Raw genomic sequence first — 27,565 nt, forward strand, 5'->3', positions numbered from 1 at the left:
AATTGCTAACCAGATGGCATTACACAGCAGCAAAACTTCATCAGATGTTCCCCGCCAATTCCCCGTTGTGTTGGAGGAATTGTGGGAGCAAAGCAACACACGCGCACGTATGTTGGTCGTGCCCATATATTCGCCCCTTCTGGTCTAGCATTATCCGACTGATCCACCAAATATCCGATGTCTCTCTCCCTTCAGACCCATGGACCATTCTTTTTCATGCCACCTCGGAACCAGTTGGAAGGTAGAAATGATCCATAGTTCCCCACTTACTTAACGCGGCTAAAGCACTCATACCAACCCTTTGGGGCCAGCCGGAAACTCCAACCGTGAAAAAGTGGCTTCAAAAAAATCTGAGATCTACCTCATGGAAGAAATCACCCACCGCATCAAGGACACTTATCAACGACATACTCTAACTTGGTCCTCGTGGGCGGAATTCAAGCACACCGCAACTTACAAGGAGATAATTACACAATCCCACTGAGACTCGTCTATATTTAAGACATTTTCGTTGATTAAAAGATAATGACGGCAGGTAATAATAGCGTAATCAACACCCTGAGGTAACACCTCACATGAGAATGTGTTGTTTGTTGTCATATTTTCGATCTTGACTGTGCTCCATGCATACCAGCCCCCCTCCCCTACCCCTCTATCTCTTTTCCTTCCACTTCCTTCTGTCCTTCATTTTCCACTGGGAACCAAGCTCACTTTTTCCCACTTGACCGAAAACATAAGGGTTTTTGTCTGGGCTATCAATAGCATTGCTGAGAACAATTCATCCGAACAAAGTGATGAAAGGAGTATGCACATGGTTTGATAATGCTCTTTTGGGACTATGAATGTCTCATCCAGTCATTAATGCCCTAGACTCTACTTACAGAATCTTTATTGTCAGGTCATGTTTGGGTTTATGTTTTTATGTCATGTGTACTCCCTGCCTTTCTGTTTTTCTTTTTTCTTTCAATAAACATTTATTAAACAAAAAAGAAAGGCATTACACGCGGCTCCAGAACAGTTGCAGCATGGCTCCATTCACTTAAATAGGTCGTGTTTGGGGGTGGTACTGCCCACCAAAATTGATCTGTGGTACAACTTTTTACACCATGACCGAAGCAGTGTAACTTAACATGGTCATCATCTGGGCAGCCAGGGGTGTCAAAACTGCAGCTCATCTGCCTATTCTTACCGCCTTACTGGCGACATGTGGGAAGGTACCCTCTTACTTCTTAGATCACAGGGACTTCTAATAAGGTCCCTGCATTACTTTAATGCAACTTCAATACGACTTAAGAATCCCATAGACTCTAAGATCGCAAGCAAGTCAGACTTCTTATTGAATAAATGAAACAGATGTGTGCAAACAGCACATGATATCAAGCTCCAATCCCAGTGTGGGGTAGACACTTCCAATTGCTGACACTCTCCGGGGAAAAGGTAACCTCTAAGGCTCCATGCACACTGGAGCTCATAAACTGCAGTTTATTGGAGTTTGGGCGTTTTTTTTAAAAGCCCATAAACTCCACTTTATGTTAGCCTATGTGTCCATGCACACATGGACGTTTTTTAGCTTAAATGAGCAGTGGAGTTTATGGGCTTTTAATGAACGCCAGAAATTCGCGTTCAAAGTGCCGTTTTTCACCGCCAAAAAACGGCAAACGCTGATAAACGCTGATAAACATGCGTTAATTAGTGTTCGGCATTCTATTTTTCAATGCATTGTGGGATTTTTGGAATGTCCTCTGTGTATTTTTATAAAAAACGCCCATTAACGCTAACGCTGTAAAACGCTCATAAACGCTAGTATAAAACGCTGTTAAAAGCAGGTTTTTCAACCAGTGTTTTCTGCCAGCAATCTGTTGTCCAGAAAAAGCTTTTTTGAGCTACAGTGTGCATGGAGCCTGAGGCTCCATGCACACTGGAGCTCATAAACTGCAGTTTATTGGAGTTTGGGCGTTTTTTTTAAAAGCCCATAAACTCCACTCTATGTTAGCCTATGTGTCCATGCACACATGGACGTTTTTCAGCTTTAATGAGCAGTGGAGTTTATGGGCTTTTTTCTGAACGCCAGAAATTCGCGTTCAAAGTGCCGTTTTTCACTGCCAAAAAAAACACTTATAAACGCTCATAAACGCGCGTTAATTAGTGTTCGGCATTCTATTTTTTTCAATGCATTGTGGGAGTTTGGAATGTACTGTGGGATTTTTGGAGTGTCCTCTGTGTATTTTTATTGAAAACGCCTATAAACGCTAACGCTAATAAACGCTCATAAACGCTAGTACAAAACGCTGTTAAAAGCAAGTTTTTCAACCAGCGTTTTCTGCCAGCAATCTGGCGTCCAGAAAAAGCTTTTTTGAGCTTCAGTGTGCATGGAGCCTGACTCTGAGGGTCACAGGGACTTCTAATAAGGTTCATGCATTAATTTCATGAAACTTCAATATGACTTAAGAATCCCATAGACTAAGATTGTAAGCAAGTCGGACTTCTCATTGAATAAATGAAACAGATGTGTACAAACAGCACATGATATCAGGCTCTAATGCCCGTTTAGGGAAGACACTTCCAATTGCTGACACACTTCGAGGCAAGGCAACCCTCCTATTACTTCGAGGCAAGGCAACCCTCCTCTTACTTTGAGGATTGCAGAGACTTCTAATAAGGTTCCTGCATTACTTTAAAGAAACTTCAATACGACTTAAGAATCCTATAGACTAAGAATGCAAGCAAGTCGGACTGGAAAATCGCACAATGCCGTCACAGCAGTGTGACCCAATGGGATGCTCCATCATAATACTGCTGGGTAACAAAAACAAAACAACCAACCCTCGGGATTCCAGCACCATTTGCCCCTTTCCTTGAAGTTCCTGATGTTATTCCCAAAACTGATTTCACAGCCGGCTCTATAGATCTGCAGTTTTCATAAAGTATCCCAATCTACTTTTTTTTTTGCGCAACAATGTTAAAAACGATAAAATGTAACACTTTTACACAAAAAAAACTAAAAAAATAAAAAAGCAGTGCTGTTATGATAAAGCATATTCAAACTTCTAGCCCCCATGAATCTCTCCATTCACACACCCACACACGCACCAAGCAGAAGTTTAAAAATCCATAAAAAAAATAAAGTCGCCTGATTGCGAACACCCCCCCCCAAATCATATTAAAGCCCCTCGTTTACCTTCACGAAATACCTTCTACTTCAATAAACCACGTCCAGAAAAAATAAAAATTAAAGAACTGACTGTCCCGTACAGTCGTCCAAGTGGCAGACTGGAGAGGGTGTCCGGAGAGGAGGGAGGGGATGGCTCCTACATCGAGCGTCAAAATGCGTGGAGGGGACAAGAAATCTTTTGTGTACCCGGCTAAGAGTTCAGGATGAGAGCCAGGGAGATGGAGGAGAGTCTTTACAGTGCAGGCTGGAGGGTATGTGAGAGATTAACGCAGAGCCCCACGGACACAGCGACCGAATACACAACACCGTTTATATCGGCCCATCCAGTCCTGAGATTTAAACAGCTCTGCTACAGTGCACAGTCCAGCCTGGTAGTGAAGGAAAACTGATTAGGCCAGCTTCAGTAAAAAGTAAAAGCAGGCCATAGAAGAGTAGAAAAATTAGCGAAAATTCAGGCGATCGTTCAATTTTTCATATAATTAGTGTGCCCCTTGCCACAGGCGACTTGTGCTGTCATCAAAACTGATTGAACACATTTATTTTTTATTTTTTTTACAGAATGAAGGATTTTCTGATTGCTACTTTTACTATAAAAATCTAATAAATAAAATAAAATGTAAAATTTAATTAAAAATGAAATTATAATAGACCAAAAAAATATGAAATTATAATAAAATATAAAAATACATAAAATTATAATAAAATTAAAGAATTATAATAAACTAAAAATGTAATTATAATAAAATATAAAAATCTAATACATAAAATAATAAAACTTAAAATAAAATTAAAAATGTAATTAAATTATATTAAACAAAAAATGTAATACAATAAATATAAAAATCTAATAAATAAAATTATAATAAAATGTAAAATAAAAAAAAAGTTAAATAAAAAAAAGCGTGCATGACCTAAAGAAATTGATCCAAAAAAAAGTAAATGTTGAAAAGGATCAGAAAAATTTTAATTTCGCTGCACAATTTAAAAAAAATAAAATAAATAAAAAATGATGGGACTGTCACATGTTGTTAACGTTAATTTTTGTTCGAGAGATCGTTTGTTTTTCTATTCTTCTATGGCCTGCTGAGCACTTACAGGTCTTCCCCCCTCCCTCAGCCTGTGATTGGACAGTAAAAGCAGGCTAATGAGGTCATCTGTCACTCTGCTCTCTCCTCCTATCAGAATGTCACTTTCATAGCACATCCAATTGATTGTGCTACTACTTATGCCTCACAGGCTAAGCTCCGTTGTACAGGGACTGCAATGTCGTGCACGTTTTTTTTTTTTTTAAACTTAATTAAATGAATTGTCAAATTTATTAATGCAGTGGGGCCGAATTGAACAGAGCTTTGACATAAACAACAGGCTTCACTGCTGACCGGGGGAAGAGTTCTCTTCTACCAGCAGCCACTGTACATTTACACAGAGGGGCTTTGTGGTCATGTGCCCACATACAAAAAAAAAAAAGAAAAGAAGGGCATTTACATAGATATGTATGCAGGGCAATGAAGGAGGATTTATGCAAAGATCTAAAACACTGTGATGGGAGGGTGTCCTTTGATGAATTTGCATGCAGACCACCCTAGATAAAGCTTACATGTGATAGATATATAGAGATATACACACACATATATATACATTATATATATATATATATATATATATATATATACATATATATATACACACACACACACACATATATACACACACATTTTATAATATTATTATACTAATAAATTTATATATTATATATATATATATATATATATATATATATATATATATATATATATATTTATTTGTATTGCATTTTAGTGTAAATATGAGATCTGAACATTTTTTATGGTTACCCAGACCCTGTTTGGACCAAATATGGGGTCAAAACCTTACAACATATTGTACTAAATGGTAGCCCAATGTCGTTTAATGATCTCAGGGAGCATCTCACTCTTCCCAATTCACAGTCTCTGGCAGAGACTAATGCCACGTACACACGTAGCGGACTATCCGACGGACTTCTCGCCGGACTGTCCACCAGACTTTCCGAACGAGCTACTTGCCCACACGGCACTTTTTCAGCGGACTAATATGGCGTACTAAGTCCGCCGGACTATCCGCCATACTTTTGAAATGAACGGACTCGCCCACACACGCGGAGGAAAGTCCACTCATTTTGAGCGTGACTCCAGGTAGCCGGGGCCAGCCGAAAACAAAAAATCGCCAGGGGGGGGGGGGATGGGCGGTCGGTCCCCCCCAGGTCCACATCAGACCCTTGTCCGAGCATGCTACCCGGCCGGCCAGGTAAGAGGGGGGGGGACGAGCGAGCACCCCCCCTCCTGAGCAGTACCAGGCCCTCAACATGGGGGGGTGCACCTTGGGGAAGGGGGGCCGCGCGGCCCCCCCACCCCAAAGCACCTTTTTGTCCCCATGTTGATGAGGACGCGTCTCCTTCGCTGGCCCCGGCTACCTGGAGACGCGCTCAAAATGAGCGGACTTTCCTCCATGTGTGTGGGCGAGTCCGTTCATTTCCAAAGTATGGCGGATAGTCCGGCGGACTTAGTACGCCGTATTAGTCCGCTGAAAAAGTGCCATGTGTGGGCAAGTAGCTCGTTCGGAAAGTCCGGCGAGAAGTCCGCCAGACTAAGTCCGCCGGATAGTCCGCTACGTGTGTACGCGGGGTTAGTCTCTGCCAGAGACCGCTTAATTCACTACAAATTCCTACATAGAATATATTTAACCCCGGCTAGATTAGCGAAAATGTTTGGGAACCAGCAATCGCTTTGCTGGAGATGCTCCATGCCTTCATGCATATATTCTGGGACTGTCCTCATATTAAACCCTACTGGCAAGCTATAGCTCACTGTATCAGATCGGCCACCTCTAATTCAATCCCCCAGTCCATTGAAGTGTGTTTGTTGCACTTGATTGAACCTTTGGCCACTACTAGGGCTATACGAACTCTTCTCACCCTATTATTGTTTTATGCTAAAAAAAAGAATTGTCTTATCGTGGAAGAGTTTGTCTGCCCCGACCTTGGAGAGCTGGAAATCTCTCAAAGCTACCTACTTGAGCAGAGGAGCTCTTGCCAAGTTTGGTAAGGTTTGGGGAGGATGGGTGGCTTCTGTGGACACGGCTTTGGATTAACTGCATGATCAGTTACACCAACTGACCCTGGGGTTCCTTGTAGAGTCCTGAAGGAATAGTTTTTGGAGTGCGGGTTGGCTGGAGACAAATGCAAAGATCTCCCCAATAGATGGCCTTTTCACGTACCTGAGGGGTACCTTTTCTTTTGGTGGGGGAGTGGGGGAGGGAGGGACCATATGAGTAGACATTCTCCTGTACGCTTGAACGAAGAGTCACCGCACGTCCCCGTTTTTGTTTACACTGGGATGGGTTTATTTTTTTATGCCGTAACCAGTGTCTGTTTCCACCTTTTGCGGGTTAATGTTTGTTTGTATGTCAAAAAACTCAATAAAAAGTAATTTACAAAAATATGAGATCTGAGGTCTTTTTGACTCCAGATCTCATATTTAAGAAGTCCTGTCATGCTTTTTTTCTATTACAAGGGAAGTTTACATTCCTTGTAATAGGTATAAAAAGTGACCCTTTTTTTTTTTTAAGAACAGTGTAAAAACAAAAAAGGTAAAATAAGAAAAAAAAAAGAAGTTAAAAATTAAAAAAAAAAAAAAACACGCAACCTGTAGAATTTTTTTTAAATGTCACCTATGGAGATTCATGGAGTATGTCGCCATTCCACGAGTGGGCGCAATTTTGAAGTGTGACATGTTGGGTATCAATTTACTCGGCGTAACATTATCTTTCACAATATAACAAAAAAATAAAATAAAAAAATTGGGCTAACTTTACTGTTTTCTTATTTTTTAATAAAAAAAAACAAAAAAAGTGTATTTTTTCCCCCCAAAAAAAAGCGCGCTTGTAAGACCACTGCGCAAATATGTTGTGACAGAAAGTATTGCAACGACTGCCATTTTATTCTCTAGGGTGTTAGAAAAAAATGTTTGGTTGTTCTAAGTAATTTTCTAGCAAAACATTTTTATTTTTATATTTAACTTGTAAACAAATCTCAGAAAGCGGCTTGGTCCGTAAGTGGTTAAAATTGTACTAATAATGAAGAGAGAAAGGGGGAAATGAGAGGGCTGGAGGGTAACCAACCCCCTGGACTTTTATACGGTACCCTATCAATAACATGCCCATATTAAAATAAATAATTTTATTCAAAGAACAAACTGATTTAAAAACAACAATATAACAATATTGAAGCAAAAATCAATTAGTTGTGTACAGAGCGGGTACAGGATCAAGGTTGACCACAAATATTACCAATCTATACACGTAAGGATGCTGCAAATTTCAACATGTTTCGCTTCCTTGAGTTTCCTCAGGATAATGCAGCTTGCGTTAAAAACTTGATTGATTTGGGACAAATATAAAAATAATAATGGTAGGTCAAAGTCAATAGCCATAAATAGGTACATATAAATACGAAAAATAATAATAATAATGTTAATAATAATAATGTTAATAATAATGATAATGTGGGCGTCTTACCATGTGGATCAAAGCTCATGGGTTAAGTATATTCAATGTCTAACATTAGTCACGCCCAAAAAAGGGGGACGAAAAGCCGCAAATAAAAGATCAGAGGTCCCAACAGCAATCTACAGAGACATATAATTATAGTAGTAAGCGGGAAATAAAACATTATTAGATATGATACTAGTGACTGGCTACTCAGGCAAACAAGTATGAAAACATACCTGAAGGTAGTAACAGTAGAGTTTAGTGGAATCAATGAAGATTAGTTAGGGCGATATGCCTTTAATTACCAAGGTACTGTCAGACTGCCTATGACGGAATCCTTTGTGACCGTCTACCTATATAAATCCACGAATAGACAATAGGGACAAGTATGAATGCCTTATTGTGGTCAGCAAGACCAAGATAATAAAATAAAATGTAAAAGACCCAAGTTAGTGAGACCAAGTAGATAAAAACAATACCTCGTAATGGCGCTGTCTCAGCCTGTAGGGCTAAACCGCTATAAACCCAGGATCCAGCTTCAGCAGGTCCTTCCCTGTCAATTGCCAACACGGCAATGACATTGGCTGGGTTTTTAAATTAGAGTCTCCAGCTCGGCGGCGTCTGACGTCACCGCCGAGCTGCGGGCATGCAGATAGGAGACCCCGCCCAGTGCATAGCCCAAACCGAGGTACTGCGCATGCGCGGGCGACGTAAATTACGTCAGCCGTGCGCAGCGGCCATCTTGGATAGTGGCACCTACCCTGCCTGAGAAACGGACAGAGAAAGGGGCCAAACAGAGGAGGATAGAAGGTGGAGAAACTAAATCCAAGCCGCCTTGACTCCTGCATACCCAAACTGGCTAGAAGGGAACCGGGCAAGGCTGTGCAAAAGAGCAGGTTATTCTCCAATTACAAGGGGGCAACTTGCAACAGCCTCATTGATTAGTAGGCTGTATTAGCAGAGTTGCCCCCGAGCGCCCGTGCAGACTGCATCAACCACTTAACAACCGGCCCATAGCCGAATGACGGCTACAGGGCGGTTGTTTAACTCTGGGAGGACGTCATATGACGTCCTCCCAGAATTCTGCTCTCGCACGCCCCCTGGGGCGCACACTCAAGAGCACCAGTGACCGCCGGGTCGCATCACGGATCACGGTAAACGGCCGCTCATCGCGGACGTTTACCACGTGAACGCTCCGTCAAATGACGGAGTGATCACTTGTAAACAAACCGGCGTCATGTTATGACGCCGGTTCCTCCCTCCCCCTCTCTGTACCGATTGGTACAGCGGAGGGGGAAGAGAACGGTGTCAGCAGCGCTGTGGGCTGCATCTGCAGTGCCCACATTGCTGCTCACCGAAAATTAACTCCTCAATTCCCTGCCATTACCCTGCAACAATCTGCAATGCTCTGCAACACCCGCCAATACCCTGCAACACTCTGCAATGCTCTGCAACACCCGCCAATACCCTGCAACACTGCAATGCTCTGCAACACCCGCCAATACCCTGCAACACTGCAATGCTCTGCAACACCCGCCAATACCCTGCAACGCCATACTCTGAGATACCCAGCCATACTCGGAGATACCCAGCCATAGGTCGGTGATACCCTGCAATACCCAGCCATAGACATCCCCCCCCCCGCTCCCGCCGCCCTCCAGTGCTTCTACCGACTCGCCAATACGATCAAAGCCAGAATCTATTTTTTTATTTTATTTTTTTCAGGCTTCCCAGCTTAGAGGTGAGATGCTGGGTCTTATTGACCCCATATCTCACTGTAAAGAGGACCTGTCATGCCATATTCCTATTACAAGGGATGTTTACATTCCTTGTAATAGGAATAAAAGTGATCAAAAAATGTATTTTTGGGGAAAAAAATGTCAAACTAAAATAAATAAAGTAAAATGAACAATAAAAAAAAATTTTTTTTTAAAGCGCCCCTGTCCCCATGTGCTCACATGCAGAAGCGAACGCATACGTAAGTCCCGCCCACATATGAAAATGGTGTTCAAACCACACATGTGAGGTATCGCTGCGAACGTTAAAGCGAGTGCAATAATTCTAGCCCTAGACCTCCTCTGTAACTCAAAACATATAACCAGTAAAAAAAAAAATTTAATCGTCGCCTTTGGGGATTTTTAAGTAGCGACGTTTGGCACCATTCCACGAGCATGTGCAATTTCGAAGAGTGACATGTTAGGTATCCATTTACTCAGCGTAACTTCATCTTTCACATTATGCAAAAATTGGGCTAAGTTTACTGTTTTTTTTTTTTAAGCACAAAACTTTTTTTCCAAAAAAAAGCATTTGAAAAATTGCTGCGCAAATATCGTGCGAGATAAAAAGTTGCAACGACCACCATTGTATTCTCCAGTGTGTTTGCTAAAAAAAACATATATAATGTTTTGGGATTCTATGTAATTTTCTAGCAAATAAATGATGATTTTTACATGTAGGAGAGAAATGTCAGAATTGTCCTGGGTGCTCCAGAACGCCTGATGGCGCTCCCTGCATGTTGGGCCTCTGTATGTGGCCACACTGTGTAAAAGTCTCACACATGTGGTATCACCATACTCGGGAGTAATAGCAGAATGTGTTTTGGGGTGTAATTTGTGGTATGCATATGCTGTGTGTGAGAAATAACCTGATAATATGACAATTTTGTGAAAAAAAAAAAAAAAAGTAAAAAAAAATATCTTGATTTTGCAAAGAATTGTGGGAAAAAATGACAACTTCAAAAAACTCATCATGCCTCTTACTAAATACCTTGGAATGTCTTCTTTCCAAAAAGGGGTCATTTGGGGGGTATTTGTACTTTTCTGGCATGTTAGGGTCTCAAGAATTGAAATAGGCCATCAGTACTTCAGGTGTGATCAATTTTCAGATATTGGCACCATAGCTTGTGGACTCTATAACTTTCACAAAGACCAAATAATATCCACCAATTTGTACTTATTTTTACCAAAGATATGTAGTAGTATAAATTTTGGCCAAAATTTATGAAGAAAAATTACTAATCTGCTAAATTTTATAACAGAAACAAAGAAAAAATCTTTTTTTTTACAGAATTTTCTGTATTTTTTCTTTTATAGCACAAAAAATAAAAAACCGAGAGGTGATTAAATACCACCAAAAGAAAGCTCCATTTGTGTGAAAAAAAGGACAAAAATTTCATATAGGTCCAGTGTTGCATGACAGAGTAATTGTCATTCAAAATGTGAGAGCACCGAAAGCTGAAAATTGGTCTGATTATTAAGGGTGTTTAAGTGCCCAGTGGTAAAGTGGTTAAAGGGACATCCAAAAGAAAATTGCGGCAGTGTGTATAGTTTAATATCAAATAAAGAGAAATTTGAATTAAAATTAAAAAAATTGTGTTAGTCAGCACAATATAAGGGCTGATACGTAGACTTAAATATCAAAAAAAGATGTCTTTGCACTTCGTTATGATAAGCTTAATGAGCATACAGATACCACATGGCAGTACGGCGACAAAAAAAAAAATAAAAACACAGAAATCCCCTTACAAAAAAGGCTTAAAACTAAATGTGTCATTTAAACCTGGGGACCGTGTGGGCCCAAGGTTAAAAATCCAGCGTGTTTCGCGCTGTAGTAGAATGCGGTTATAGTAAATTTTAGAAACTCAAGATACCCAAAAACAACAGATTTTTACGTATGTATTGGAAGCATTGCTGCTGATAGATGCAGAGTCCGTGTGCCAACACCCAAGAAGAGCGCCCGTCTGTGCCAGGACTACTTCAACCTGGATCGCAGGAATCTGAAGGACACTCCAAAAGTTTCGGTACAATTTGTCCAGCAATCTGCTGACCGGGTAACAGATATCCAAGTGCCACACGTTACAATCTGTACACCCAGCATACAACGTAAAATCATTAAATTGAATAAATTTGTATATCTAAAAGGTGATTACACAATTAAATTAGTTGACCAGTTTTAGGCAGTTTTTTAGCAGTCAGTTAGGGGTTAAAGAGCCAAACCCCAGATCATGGTGAGGAAAATCGCATCAAATGAAGAAGAGCACAATGGAGACTGCGGAGCTGGAATAGAAGAAGAGTAAAGCTGGCCATACACTATGCAATCAGAATGTACAATCTCCTTTAGGTTACTTTTAGATGTGTGGGCTGTTATTGCCAAACCCCTGAAAAGCAATTCATGTGAGATCACTTTTAAGAGGTATCTAAGAGGTGGCGAAGGAGGCAGTAGGTTTGTTTTAAACCTGCAAATGCCACATAGAAAAAACGGGCCATACAGTATACAAATCAGACCAATGCTAAAAAATGAGAGGTAGGCAAGGGAGTAGTCGGTCCAGGCAACAGTCTTCATAAGCAGCAGGCAAAAAGGAGGACCCAATCTAGAGGTCTTGGCAGGCAGCAGGCAAGGGAGGGCCCAGACACAGGTCTTGGCAAGCAAGAGAGGTCAGGTCTAGGCAGAGGTCAACGCAGGCAATAGGCAGGACAGTAGGCAGATCCCAGCAGGGGTGAAGACAGGCAGCAGACAAAACAGTAACCAGGTCCAGGTAAATGGTTCAATTCATGTGGGATCACTTTTCAGAGGTATTTGACAAGGCGGCGAAGGAGGCTATAGGTTTGTTTTAAACCTGCACATGCCACACAGAAAAAAAATGGCCATACAGTATACAAATCAGACCAATGCTATAAAATGAGAGGTAGGCAAGGGAGTAGTCGGGTCCAGGCAGCAGCCTTCGCAGGCAGTAGGCAAAAGGAGGGCCCAATATAGAGGTCTTAGCAGGCAAGGGAGGGCCCAGACACAGGTCTTGGCAAGCAAGAGAGGTCCGGTCTAGGCAGAGGTCACAGCAGGCAATAGGCAGAACAGTAGACAGATCCCAGCAGGGGTCAAGACAGGCAGCAGACAAGACAGTAATCGGGTCCAGGTAGTGGTTGTGGAAGGCAGCAAGTAAGAAAGTAATTAGGTCCCAAGTAGGGACCAAAGCAGGTGGCAGGCAAGAGAGTAGTTACGTCCAGACCAGGGTTCTCCAAACCACGGCCCTCCAGCTGTTGCAGAACTTCACTTCCCGACATTCACAGACATGATGGGAATTGTAGTTCCTGAACAACTGGGAGGGCCATAGTTTGGAGACCCCTGGTCTAGACAGGGGTCATAGCAGGCAATAGGCAAGACCGTAATCAAGTCCAGGTGGGGGTTGTGGCAGGTGGCAAGAGAGATTAATCAGATTCCAAGTAGGGTTCAAAGCAAGTGGAAGGAAAGACAGTAGTCAGGTCCAGGCAGGGGTCTTGGCTAGCAAGAGAGTAGTCAGGTCTAGGCAGGGGTCATAAGCAGGTGGTAGTCAGGTTCTGGCAGCAGATGAGGAGTGTGGCAGCCGAGACAGTAATCAGGTCCAGGTGGAGGTTGTGGCAGGCAAGAGAGTAATTTAAAGCAGGGATCAAACCAGTAGTCAGGTCCAGTTAGATGTCTTGGCAGACAAGAGTAGTAAGGTCTAGACAGAGGTTTTAGCAGGCAGTTGTCAGGTCCCGGTAGCAGCTGAGGAAGGTGGCAGCCGAGACCGTAATCAGGCCCAGGTGGAGGTTGTGGCAGGCAACAGGCAAGAGAGTAATCAGATACTTCCCTTTCCTTCAGATTTACCAAAACCATATAATATGGAGGTCAAACCTTAGGAGTTTCAATGTGGATGCAATCAGGCAGGCCCTTGCACTACATGGTTTTGGTAAATCTGAAGACAAAAATCATCAGAAAATCTGATAGTGTGTATGGGGTTTTAGACCTGTCCCCTGCCAGGACCAGTACAACCCTTAGAACAGTGGTCACCAACCCTGTTCTTAAGTACCCCCAACAGGCCACGTTTGCAAGTTTTTCTTTTATCTTGCACAGGTGCTTTAAATCCGAGTCATTGGCTTGGTATTTTGGACAGCTATTTTATCTAAGAGAATTTCCAAAAACATGGCCTGTTGGGGGGTACTTGAGGACAAGGTTGAGAACCACTGTCCTAGAAGACCCAGTGAAGATCCTGCCAGGAACCCTGGTAGGGATCTTGGAAGAGCCGGCACTATCTACAAGTATCCAGGTCCAGTACAACCCTTAGAACAGTGGTCACCAACCCTATCCTCAGGGCCCACTAACAGGCCAGGTTTGCAAGATAACAAATACATCACAGGTGATGTCATTTGCTGCTCAGTGATCGCAGTATTCTAGTCTGCATCGCCAAAGTATTACATAAAACCTGGCCTGTTAGTGGGCCTTGAGGACAGGGTTGATGACCACTGCCTTAGAGACTTTGAGCTATAGCTATCCAAATCAGCATGATGATACGAGCTTTGCCGACTATAAGGTCCGACTCAGCCAAGGACAAGCCATACCTCTGCAGAGAGACCACTGCTTCCAAACAGCGAGCAAGGATCCTTCTCTGCAAAAAAGCTGGCAAGGGACAGGTTTTTTTTTATTTTCGTGTATTTATTTATTTTTACTTAAGAATACGCGATTTTGCACAATGTTTGTTTTCGATGCACCTGAAAAGCAAACTGGGCTTCAACAAAGCTAAGAGCTCTATAAAAAAAAAAAAGGGAGATCAAAACGTATGAACCGCGTGGGCATACAAACGATGGCGGTTCTTCACCCAGCACGTACTCTTCTGAAGCTAATTAGCAGTGAAGCTGAAGCCCGCTCAAAGCTTTCCTCCAGCACTTTTACAGCTCTTAGCGCTGGAGAGAGAAATTGGCATCTATTGTCCGACACGGAACTCCGTCAGTCATTATAATAGTAGCGGCTCTAGAACCCTTTGTAGCCTTTGTGCTGCACTTCACTGAATAGACTGGAAAATTTACAACGGGGTCACGCTACAGCTTTTAAAAGCCAGTGAAATTTTTCTTTTATTTAGTAAACTACAACGAATGAGTCAGTGAGCTAATGATTATTGGCTTCATCCCATTGTGAGAGTCAATGGGAAGCGCCGTGATCCTGCCAGACGGGGGAACATTGTTGAGGAGACCTTGTCTTGTAGGATCAAAGCCGTTTCAATGGGGGGCATGAAAAGTTTTTATGAACCCAAATCTTACTCAACGGATCCAACGCTTTCACTGCCAGAGTTTTATTATTTGTATAAACTGTACATTTTTAGGACTGAGGATTTCCTAAACCCCCCCAAACATTATAGAGACCCTGCGGGATAAAATGTTGCAATTTTTTTTAAGCTGAATCTATTAGTGCAACTATATCAAATCTTGAATTTTTAATAAAAAATACACTTAAAGAGGAGTTTCCCTGAAAAAAATAAAAATAAATTTAAAAGTCTACAGATAATGCAGCTGCTGACTTTTAATAAATCGGACACTTACCTGTCCCAGGGTCCAGCGATGCGGGGGAATGAAGCCCCGCTTGTCCCCCCTCCTCTCCGTGGCGCCGGCATTGCAATTGTGGGCTGTGGCTTCAAATCCGGGCATGCACGAGCGGCGCTGTGATAGGCCACGCAGTCATCTGGGACCTGTCACAAGTCCCAGGTGACTGACAGGAGGGAGGGGGCGGAGCTGAGCCCCTCCTGCGCTGAGGGGAAGTGACGTCAGGAGCCCAGGCACTGAAGGAGGCAGACTACGAGGGACCCCCTAGCAACAGGCATTTAGAGGCAAGTTAGTCCCGTCTACCTGGAGCCGCGTTCAAAATGAACGGACTTCCTCCGTGTGTGGGCAAGTCCGTTCATTTCAAAAGTCCGGCGGACTCACGCAAAAAAAAATAAAACGCAACAAACACCACGGAGGAAAAAAAAAAAAAAAAATCGATACCAAAATACGTCAAGCCTTAAAAAAAAAAAAAAAAAAAAAAAAAAAAGGCGTGCGGCTCTCCCTTTTGGAGGGAGGAGGGGAGTATTTGACCCCCTGCTGATTTTGTACATTAGCACAAAGAAATGATCAGTCTAATTTTAAATGGTCCGTTTTATTTTAATAGTGAGAGACAGAATAACAAAGATATCCAGAAAAATGCATTTAAAAAAAAGAAATAAAAAAGTTAGAAAATGTATTTGCTTTTTAATGAGCGATATAAGTATTTGACCAATTCGCAAAATATGACTTAGCACTTGGTGGAGAAACCCTTATTGGAAATCAGAGGTCAGACATTTCTTGTAGTTGGCCCCACCAGGTTTGCACACATCTCATGAGGGATTTTGTCCCACTCCTCTGTAGATCCTCCCCAAGTCATTAAGGTTTTGAGGTCGATGTTTGGCAACTCGAACCTTCAGCTCCCTCCACATATTTTCTATGGAATGAAGGTCTGGATATTGGCTAGGCCACATGACCTTAAAGTGGGGTGCCCCTAAAAAAAATTAAGTCAGCAGCTACAAATACTGCAGCTGCTGACTTTTAATAATCGGACACTTACCTGTCCCAGGGTCCAGCAATGCGGGTGAACTAAAGCCCCCCCCTCGTTCCCCACTCTGCTTGCGGCGCCGTCATTCGTACTGTAGGCACCCAGGTGTGGCTTCACAGCCGGGCACCCACTGCGCATGCGCGAGCGGCGCAGGGCGCCGTGATATGCCACACAGTCATCTGGGACACGTGACAGGTCCCAGATGACTGTGTGGTGCGAGGGGAAGTGATGTCCCCAGCCCGGGCAAGGAAGAAGGTAGACTACGAGAGACCCTCTAGCAACAGGTATTTAGAGGTGAGTAAAAAAAAACAAACATTTTTTTCCAATTATTTTTTATTAAGAATTTTAAACACTTATTTTTTGGTGGCAACACCACTTTAATGTGCTTCATCTAAAGCCACTTCTTTGTTGTCTGGGCTGTGTGTTTTGGGTCATGGTCATGCTGGAATACCCATCCACTACCCATTTTCGATGACCTGGCTGAGGGAAGGAGGTTCTCATCCAAGATTTAATGGTACATGGCCCCGTCCATCATCCCTTTTGATGGGGTGAAGTTGTCCTGTTCCCTTAGCAGAAAAATAACCCCAAAGCATAACGTTTCCACTTCCATGTATGATGGTGGGGGATGGGGTTCTTGGGGTCATAGGCAGCATTCCTTCTCCTCCAAACACGGAGAGTTGAGTTAATGCCAAAGAGCTTGATTTTGGTCTCATCTGACCACAACACTTTCACTCAGTTCTGAATCATTCAGATGTTCATTAGCAAACTTCAGATGGACCTGTACATGTGCTTTCTTGAGCAGGGGGACCTTGCGTGTGCTGCAGGATGTCGGTCCTCCACGGCGTGGTGTGTAACTAATTGTTTTCTTGGTGACTATGGTCCCAGCTGCCTTGAAATTGACAAGATTCTCCCGTCTAGTTCTGGGATGATTCCTCACCGTTCTCATGATCATTGAAACTCCACGAGGTGAGATCTTGCAAGGAGCCCCAGACTGAAGGAGATTGACTTATTTTGTGTTTCTTCCATTTGTGAACTGTTGTCACCCTCTCACCAAGCAGCTTGGCGATGGTCTTGTAGCCCATTTCAGCCTTGTGTAGGTCTACAATCTTGTCCCTGACATCCTTGGACAGCCCTTTGGTCTTGGTCATGGTGAAGAGATTGGAATTTGAGCGATTGCTTCTGTGGACAGGTGTCTTTTAGACACACAACAAGCTGAGATTAGGAGGAGAACTCCCTTTAAGAGAGAGTGCTTCTAATCTCAGCTCGTTACCTGCATAGAAGACACCTGGGAGCCAGAAATCGTGCCGATTGATAGGGGATCAAATACTTATATCACTCATTAAAATGCAAATCAATTTATAACTTTTTTGAAATGCATTTTTCTGGATATTTTTGTTGTTATTCTGTCTCTCACTGTTAAAATAAACCGATCATTAAAATTATAGACTGATCATTTCGTTGTCAGTGGGCAAATGTACAAAATCAGCAGGGGGTCAAATACTTTTTACCCCCCTCACTGTAAATCCTGACTAATAAATCATCACCAGGTTGCACCGATACCCCATTTTTTATTTTTTATTTTAATTGGCAAGTACAACAACCAATACTTTCGGGAAGTACCGATATCTTGCGGTGCAATTTGAGCCCATACAAAATATTAATGGGCTCAAATCGCACTGCAAAAAAAGGATATACACACACACATCATGTGATTTGAACAGGAATGCGGTGCAATTCCTGTCCGAATCGCATTTGATTCCCCCCACCGCCCAGGTTGAAGTCACTATGATAAGCTTGGTTTCACACAGGAGTATGCAATTCGGACAGAAATTGCACCATATTCTTGTTCAAATTGCATGCGATTTGAGCCCATTCATTTTGTATGGGCTCAAATTACACCGCAAAGTATTGGTTTCCAGTATCGGAGCATTTTCATGAAAACCTGTGAAAATACTTGGTATCGGCACTGATATCGGTATCAGTGCATCCCTAAATAATAATATTCAAAAAAAAAAAAAAAAAATATTAGAATAATAAAAAGTAATTAAGTAATAATATTGTTACTTATTTGAGTAATAATATATATATATATATATATTCAAAAATGATCAGTTACACTTACCGGTAACGGCTTTTCTAGGAAATCTTCCAGGACGGCACACCTGAGAGATGACTGGTCCACCTGACAGGAAACACAATCAACAACAAGTTTAAAAGTTCCCACCCCTCCCTCAGACCCTCAGTTATGGTAAAGAAAAGCCCACACCGGTGTCAGAGGGAACATTCTGTGAGGAATAAAATATACCACACCAATAAAACAAGGGTAGGGAAGTAGGCCTGCCGTCCTGGAAGATTTCCTAGAAAAGCCGTTACCGGTAAGTGTAACTGGTCATTTTCTCCAGTCATCTTCCAGGACGGCACACCTGAGACGATAAGCAAGAAGTTCAGGCCTACCTTTAGGGTGGGACAACCGCTTGTAGGACCTTCCTGCCAAATGCCAAATCCTGAGAGGACAACAGCTCCACTCTGTAGTGCCTCAGAAATGTTCTATGGCTCGTCCATGTTGCTGCTCTGCAGATCTGGTCGATTGAGGCGCCTGCCCTTTCTGCCCAGGAGGTCGCCAGGGATCTAGTTGAATGCGCCTTAAGGCGGGTTGGCACTGGTTTACCTGCCTGCCTATAAGCAATAGATATGGTTTGTCTGACCCATCTAGCTATCGTTGCCTTAGAAGCTTGTAGACCCTTTCTCTTCCCTGAGAAGGTGATCAATAAGTGACTGGATCTCCTAAAGTCTTTCACTCTTTCCAAATAGACTAGGAGACAGCGCCTGACATCTAAGAAATGGAATCTTTCCTCTTCTTTATTCTTGGGATTCTGGCAAAAAGACGGGAGAATAATCTCCTGTGTTCTGTGAAATAGCGAAGCCACCTTTGGCAAATAAAGAGGATCCTGAGTGAGGATTACCCTATCCTCTAGGATACGCAAAAACGGCTCTTTAATTGACAGGGCCTGTATATCACCCACCCTTCTGGCCGTAGTGATAGCCAGAAGGAAGGCCAACTTAAATGATAAAAGTCTAACAGAAATTTGAGCCACCGGCTCAAAAGGCCCCTTTGTTAGGGCATCTAATACCAGGGACAGGTCCCATGGAGGGCAACTGACCGACCTGACTGGAACTACCCTTTCCCTGGCCAACAAATTTTTTTTTATCAGTGGTTCTTGTCCTAGTTTCCTGTCAAAAAACACGGACAGGGCTGCCACTTGGACTTTGAGGGTGCTGACTGCCAAACCTTGGTCCACCCCCTCTTGAAGAAAGTCTAGGATGGTAGGTATCATCTGGAGAGCCCCCTCCTTAGACTGCAGCCAATGGGAGAAAACTTTCCAGACCTTTGCATAAATTTTTCTGGTGACGCCTTTCCTACTGAGGAGAAGAGTGTCTATCACAACAGCCCCTGTCACGGAGTATTTCCCTCTCAATAGCCATGCTGTCAGAGAGACGTCCCGGGTCGGGGTGAAAGACTGGACCCTGACTGAGCAGGTCTCGTTGCACCGGCAGATGCAGCGGGGGAGCTACCGAGAGACTCTGAATGGTGGGAAACCAAACCCTCTTGGGCCACCAGGGTGCTATCAGCACCAGGTCTGTCCTTGAGTAGGTTAACTTCTGTAGAACTCTGGGAAGGAGTACCAGTGGGGGAAAGGCATAGGCCAGCCTAAAAATCCCACACCTGTACAAGAGCGTCTATCCCTTCTGCTTCTTGATCCTTGTAAAGGGAGAAAAACCTGCGGACCTTCGCATTCCTCCGGGAAGCTAAAATCTATTTCTGGCTTGCCAAAATGTCTGCAAATCAGGAAGAAGATTTCCTTGCTCAATCCCCATTCCCCTTGAAGGATGGGCTGTCTGCTTAGGAAATCTCCCTTCAGATTGAGTGAGCCTTTTATATGAATCGCTGATAGTGAAAGGACACTCCTTTCTGCTTCCCCAAGGATCTGCTGTGCTAACTCCCTCAGTTTGCCAGACCTTGTCCCCCCTTGGTGGTTTAGGTATGCAACCGTGACCCAGTTGTCAGAGGACCTGAACCTCTCTGTCCTGCAGCTGCTGTTGGAAATACTCTAGGGCTTTGCCTACTGCCAGGAGCTCCCTGAAATTGGAAGATTCCCTGGCTTAGCTGCGGTTCCAGGACCCCTGGGTATATTGGTCTCCCAGATGAGCCCCCCAGCCCCAAGCGCTGGCGTCCGTGGTCAAGACCAATGGGTTTACCTGGGACCAGGGGCGACCCTTCAACAAGTTGTGTGGGTTGAGCCACCACCACAGAGAGAGAGAGAGAGAGAGAGAGAGAGAGAGAGAGAGAGAGAGAGACCTCCTCTGTGAGGGACACTCACCTCTCCAATGTTTCTCTCTTTCCTCCCCATGAGGCAAGTAGGAAAGTCTGAAGTCGTCGAGAATGAAGTTGTGCCCAGGTTACTGCCGGTATGCAGGCCGTCATGAGGCCCAGCAGTCTCATTATATATCTCAGAGAGGCTTCTCCTCTTTCGAGAAGGGTGACAACCGCATTCTGGACCTTCACTACCTTTTCTGTTGGTAAGAATACCTTCTGTGCCTGTGAGTCTAACAGGTAGCCTAGGTATAGTTTGGACTGAGATGGTGTCAGTGAGGACTTCTCCCGACTGACCATCCAGCCCAAGGTCTCCAGTCTCTAACACGACGTCTCTGTCTATCACTGCTTGCCTCTGATCCACACTGTAGATCAGCAAGTCGTCCAGGTAGGGTATTAACCTTATCCCCTGCAGGTGTAGGTATGCTACGACCTCGGCCATCACTTTTGTGAATACCCTTGGGCTTGCCACCAGCCCAAAGGGAAGAGCTCTGAACTGCCAGTGTTGTACCTTCTGCTGTATGTGAACTGCGAAGCGTAGGTACTTCTGGTGTTCGGGAGCAATGGGTACGTGTAGATATGCGTCTTTCAGGTCCAGAGTGACCATAAAAACTCCTGCCTGAAGATGTTTTCTTACTGAGTAAATACTCTCCACCCTGAACCTCTTCTGAGGTAACGGTTGAGTCCTCTCAAATTTATTATTAAACGAAATTTGCCTGAGGGTTTTGGAACCACAAATACGTGCGAGTAACAACCCTGGGCTAACTGACTGGCTGGTACTGGAGCAATAACCCCTTGCTCTGCCAGCTCCTTTAAATTTCTCAGTAACCCCGCTGCCTTGGCTGGGTCCCTGGGAGGAAAGGTAATCAGAAATTTCTGTGGGGGAAGACTTTGGAATTCCAGTCTGTACCCCTCTTCTAAGAGATTTAAAATATATGGACTATGCGTAATCCTTTCCCAATGGGGTAGGAAGTTGCTGAGTCTTGCGCCCACCCTTACGGTGGCGTCATTTGCCTTCTTTCTGAGAGGCTCCGGAACTGGAGAAAAGAATTGCACTCTTGTCTTTTCCTTTTCCAATGTTCCACTTCTTCCTCTGTTCAACTTTCCCTCTATGATGAGTCTTTGAGTGGGGGCCTCGAAAAAATTTCTTACCCCTTTCCCTCTTGGGCCTCACCGGGAACTTCTTTCCCTTTTCAGTAGATCAGGACAGAACCTGATCTAGGCCTGACCCAAACAGCAGGGAACCCTCAAAAAGGGAATGCCGCATAAGCGAGACTTGGAAGTGAAATCTCCATCCAGGGTCTTTACCCATAGGGCCCTCCTGGCGGAGTTTAAAAGTGCTGCTGCCTTAGCTGTGGTTCCAACAGTCTCCACCGCTGCATCTGCCACATATGCTACCGCTCGACTGATTACCTCCAGCGAGTCTACAATTTCTTTAGTCTCCTTACACCGGGAGACGTGATCCATTAATTTGCCAAGCCAGGTGTCTGCATTTTTGGCTACACAGGCGGAAGCTAGAGCCGGCGCCATTGCTGCCGCATTCGCCTCCCAGGCCCTTTTGGAGTAATGTCTCAGACTTTCTATCCATCTGATCCTGGATAATTCCAGAATCTTCGAAGGATAAATCAGACCTCTTAGACACCTGCGCTAGGGCTGCATTCAAACGAGGAGTTTTAAAAAATTTCTCCTCCTCCTCATCCTTAAAGGGACACCTTCTCTTCCAAGCTTTCAGTCTGAGGAGCTTACGTTCAGGTTCCTTCCATTCTCTGAGGACTATCTCCTTCAGAGACTGGTGGATGGGAAAGGTTCTGGCCTGCAACATTCCTAGGCCCCTATACACCTTATCCTGTGCTGAAACCTGAGCAGAGGGGACCTGGATATCTTCCGAGGTGTAAATGGCCTTTAATAGACCTTCCATGTCCTCACTCGAGAACAAAAGTCCCCCAGGTTTTGCCTCCCCCTGGCTATCCTGGTCTGAATCTTCCTCCCCAGAACTAAATTCTGGGACCTGACCTTCCTCCACCTCAGACAACAGGGAGACCTGGCCCTGGGAACTCTCCGTATAAGATGTGGAAAAATTCTCTTGTCAATGAGGAGTCTCTCTCCCAGAAGGACCCTCATCCTGACTCTTCACTAGAGTAGTTTGAAAAGATTGAAGGGTGGCTAACATTTCTGACTGTAAAGCCCTACATTCCTTCACGACCTGGGCGGTCTCCTTGCCTGCGAGCTTAAATATACATCTATCGCAGAAAGGCTTGCTGTGGTCTTGTGCTAGCCTAGAATTACAATAACCACAACGCCTGGACTTTGAAGTAGCCTTTCCTTTATACCTACAGGCTGACCCCTGGGCAGAGCCTTCAGTCCCTGGAAATAGTAAAATAGGCAATTAGCTACTCATGTCCTAAAAGGGCCAAGGGGGGTCTGCCTCAGAGTACCCTGCCCCTAAAACACAGCTGGATCACTCACCCCCTGTGGCGACCTCAATGACTGTCTGCTCAGACAGACCTTCCAGTTCCATGGCGATTTAGCTGCCCTGCAGGATCGCTGGATCAAGGTGTAGTCTTGAGTGTTCCCCTGTTTGCCTTGGAGATGCTGCAATGCACAATGCGCTTCACCAGAATGTAGCCTGGGTGCTTTCCACTGCACCCTCTGCTGTTTAAATAAACCGCCGATCTGCGCCATCTTTGGGAGGTCCGTCGCCCGGAAATGACGTACGGCCCTCTTCCGGTCCTGCGCCGTGATGCTGGAACGCACGCCGGTGCGTCCAGACATCACAGTACCAACAAGGTCTCCATCCGGAAACTCGATGCCCGGAAGTGACGCGTCCGAACTTCCGGACATGCGCCGTAGTGCTGGAACGCACGCCATCCGCGTTCAGCACTCCTGGAAGGATGCAGCTCACCTCACTCCACCAACGAACAAAGTTCAAGGTAGGCACCAGCATAAATTGGGAGCAGCACGTTTAGGACAACTCCCCTGTCCCACGTGGCTGAGAACAAGGCTCTCTAAAGAGACCTTGAGTGAGGACTATCTCCCCCAGGTGTCCCTGGGGGTTACAAGGGACTATCGCAGACCCTGTCTGCTGAGTCCCAGGGAAAGATAATGCTCTCTAGGGAAAAAAAACAAGGTCTCAGACCTCTCAACAAAAATAAAGGAGAAACTTGGTTTCGCTGCCATCCTGTGGGAAACACAATCAAGAACTGAGGGTCTGAGGGAGGGGTGGGAACTTTTAAACTTGTTGTTGATTGTGTTTCCTGTCAGGTGGACCAGTCATCTCTCAGGTGTGCCGTCCTGGAAGATGACTACAATTGTGAAGTGGAACGAAATCTATTGGATATTTTAAACTTTTTTAGCAAATAAAAAAAACTGAAAAGTGGTGCGTGCAAAATTATTCGGCCCCTTTACTTTCAGTGCAGCAAACTCACTCCAGAAGTTCAGCGAGGATCTCTGAATGATCCAATGTTGTCCTAAATGATCCAATGTTAAATGACTGATGGTGATAAATAGAATCTACCTGTGTGTAATCAAGTCTCTGTATAAATGCACCTGCTCTGTGATAGTCTCAGGGTTCTGTTGAAAGTGCAGAGAGCATCATGAAGACCAAGAAACACACCAGGCAGGTCCGTAATACTGTTGTGGAGAAGTTTAAACCTGAATTTGGATACAAAAAGATTTCCCAAGCTTTAAACATCCCAAGGAGCACTGTGCAAGTGATCATTTTGAAATGGAAGGAGTATCAGACCACTGCAAATCTACCAAGACCTGGCTGTCCCTCTAAACTTTCAGCTCAGACAAGGAGAAGACTGATCAGAGATGCAGCCAAGAGGCCCATGATCACTCTGGATGAACTGCAGAGAACTACAGCTGAGGTGGGAGAGTCTGTCCATAGGACAACAATCAGTCGTACACTGCACAAATCTGGCCTTTATGGAAGAGTGGCAAGAAGAAAGCCATTTCTCAAAGATATCCATAAAAAGTCTTGTCTAAAGTTTGCCACAAGCCACCTGGAAGACACACTAAACATGTGGAAGAAGGTGCTCTGTTCAGATGAAACCAAAATCAAACTTTTTGCCCACAATGCAAAACGATATGTTTGGCGTAAAAGCAACACAGCTCATCACCCTCAACACACCATCCCCAATGTCAAACATGGTGGTGGCAGCATCATGGTTTGGGCCTGCTTTTCTTCAGCAGGGACAGGGAAGATGGTTAAAATTGAGGGGAAGATGGATGCAGCCAAATACAGGACCATTCTGGATGAAAACCTGTTGGAGTCTGCAAAAGACCTGAAACTGGGATGGAGATTTATCTTCCAACAAGACAATGATACCAAACATAAAGCAAAATCTACAAAAGGAATGTTTCACAAATAAACGTATCCAGGTGTTAGAATGGCCAAGTCAAAGTCCAGACCTGAATCCAATCGAGAATCTGTGGAAAGAGCTGAAAACTGCTGTTCACAAACGCTCTCCATCCAACCTCACTGAGCTCGAGCTGTTTTGCAAGGAAGAATGGGCAAGAATTTCAGTCTCTCCATGTGCAAAACTGATAGAGACATACCCCAAGCGACTTGCAGCTGTAATCGCAGCAAAAAGGTGGCTGAATGAATGAATGACTTATATAGCGCTACCTATACGAACTGAATCGCCTCTGGGCGCTTTTTTCTCTACAAAGTATTAACGCAAGGGGGCCGAATAATTTTGCACGCCCCACTTTTCATTTTTTTATTAGTTAAAAAAGTTTCAAAAATCCAATAGATTTCGTTCCACTTCACAATTGTGTTCAACTTGTTGGTGATTCTTCACAAAAAATAAACATTTTATATCTTTATGTTTGAAGCCTGAAATGTGGCAAAAGGTTGAAAAGTTCAAGGGGGCCGAATACTTTCGCAAGGCACTATATATATATATATATATATATTTGTTACAAATTTATTATTATTGTTAATAAGATTTTCTAAATAATTTTAAATCTGCAGCCTTCCAGATAGTGATCCTGCCAGGAAGGTCCTTGGTTTAGGCAATTCCTCTTATGGGGGGGGGGGGGGGGGGTGTCTCCCTGCCGCATGGTTTTCGGACAATCTACAGGTGGCCATTTCAACACACAATACACAGGCACGGTCCACTGTTGTCACCATCAGGCAACCCTGAGAAATGCCAAGCAGCCATCGCTGGAGCGCATACAGACAGAAGTGGCTGCAAAGAGGTTGCAGGAGACCAGTTGCACCGAGATGCAGTGGTGAGGGCCCCCCCCCCCCCCAATTACTTACCTTACTTAAAAAAGAGCAAGTGTTTATTATTATACAGTTTGCACAGCACTTTACAATATAAAAGGGGAAACGATAGAGTTGCAATACAAGACGGTTATTCTGCGCAGTCAGCCAAGTAGGATTTACTTCTATGTTATTCAGAATCGCAGGATCAATCCGAACGCTATACGAGTTCTAGAGTGGTATTGCTCTATTTACAGAGTGGGCTGATGCTGAGCCAGTGGCCCGTCCTTCCATACTCTGCTTCCCTCTGTGCTAAAAGGTCTGGCTGCATCATCACCACCTATTCTGCTGTGCCCCTACCCCACCCTCCCAGAGGAGGCGCTGGGTCCCCATGGCTGGCTGGGAGGCCAAATTCTTAGACTGTGACACAGGCAGTGACAAGCGACCTGAGGAATGCAAGGCACAGGGACCCTGCTAATTATTAACTATCTGTGCACTGCCCCCCAACCCCTTCCTGAATTCTGCATGAGTCACATGATGCAGAACATCTACAATGTACACTGAAACCAATACTAGGTAATCAGACCATTCTGTTGGCTTTACATACGAATACATACATATATATATTTTACAAGTAAAAAATTATTATATTAATATACATCTATATCTATATCTCTCAACGTTACACACACCCAGTTTTTACTCGCTGAACTGCAACTCAATTTATATCATGTGTTTGTTGGCGATTTTTGGTTGAAAGTCTGTCTCCATCATTTAAACTACAGCAAGAATAAAAGAAAAAAAAAAAAAAAAAGTTATAGACCCTTAATTTCTTTGTAAGTCAGCAAAGTTACAAAATCAGCAGGGGCTCAAATCATTATTACTTAAATTTTGTGTGTGTAAAAATATATATACTGAATAATATTATATTATTATTCAGGATTTATATAACGCAACAATTTACATACACACATTATATATATATATATATATATATATATATATATATATATATATATATATATATATATATATATATATACACACACATACACATATACACACACACATACATACATATATACACACACGCACGCACCAGTAACATCAGATAGCAAAGGGAACGTTATGGCAGAGAGTAAATTGGCGAGTTTCTGGCACTCGAAGCGATTAGTTTTTATGTTACTGATGCTACTTTTTAAGATCAGGGTTCCCAAGGGGATACTTAAATTTTGGTTTATTGAGCACGGGAAACCAAAAAAGCTTTTAAAATGGACTATTAAACCCTAACAGGATGCCGTTTATCTTGCTAAAACGCACCAAACAATTGCTTTCCTTTTTATTGAAGGTTTTAACTTATTTGTCATCCACGGTTACATCTCAGTGCTGCTGATCTCCTGTGGCCTATTTGCAGCCATTTTCTGGCTACATGCCCTCCGGCGATGGCTGCACCGTGTTTCTCAGGGTGGGTTCCCTGCTGCTGACAACTGCGGACCACTGTCTGTGTAATGTGTGTTGAAATGGCCTTTGCAACAGAGTGACAACCCAGGAATGTTTTGTCACCCTAAAACATGAAGTGCCTGGACAAGGACCTTCATGGCAGGATCCCCAGAGATGACTTTAGGGACAGTTGCAGATTTAGAAAAAATATGTTGCCCATATCTGCTCTATAACCCCCTAAAGCAGCCAATAGATTAGTCTTTGTTTGTTTCCCCCCCTCCCCCCCCAAATTAAACCAGCAGGGTTGAACCTGCTGAACTGCAAGAATTTCGCACCATGTAGACCCCCATTAATACTTGAGTGTTTTTTTTTGGGGGGGGGGGGGCATTGAGCATCAGTACATGTTTGTGAGCTTCAGCTATTTTATTTTTTTATTTTCAGCCAATAGAAATCTAGTTACTTCTTCAGGTGCTCC

At 43.7% G+C, this 27,565-nt stretch overlaps 1 protein-coding gene across 2 annotated transcripts in view; it reads right to left on the reverse strand.

Moving 5' to 3' along the window:
• The window catches only part of SHROOM4 (shroom family member 4), a 129,550-nt gene that overhangs the window by 85,476 nt on the left and 16,509 nt on the right, over window positions 1-27,565 (reverse strand). Inside the window, exon 1 of one of the 2 annotated variants that reach the window (XM_077465179.1) lies at window positions 3,179-3,278. The exons of the other annotated variant lie outside the window; for it this stretch is intronic. The gene's annotated coding sequence lies outside the window, so the exon portion shown is untranslated. Of the gene's footprint in view, window positions 1-3,178; window positions 3,279-27,565 lie in introns of those variants that run through there. 2 annotated transcript variants of the gene reach the window in all.

Source organism: Lithobates pipiens, unplaced genomic scaffold (assembly GCF_037356315.1).
Source record: "Lithobates pipiens isolate NorthernLeopardFrog02 unplaced genomic scaffold, aLitPip1_a1.2 Scaffold_1, whole genome shotgun sequence".
In the NCBI taxonomy this organism is placed as follows: domain Eukaryota; kingdom Metazoa; phylum Chordata; class Amphibia; order Anura; family Ranidae; genus Lithobates; species Lithobates pipiens.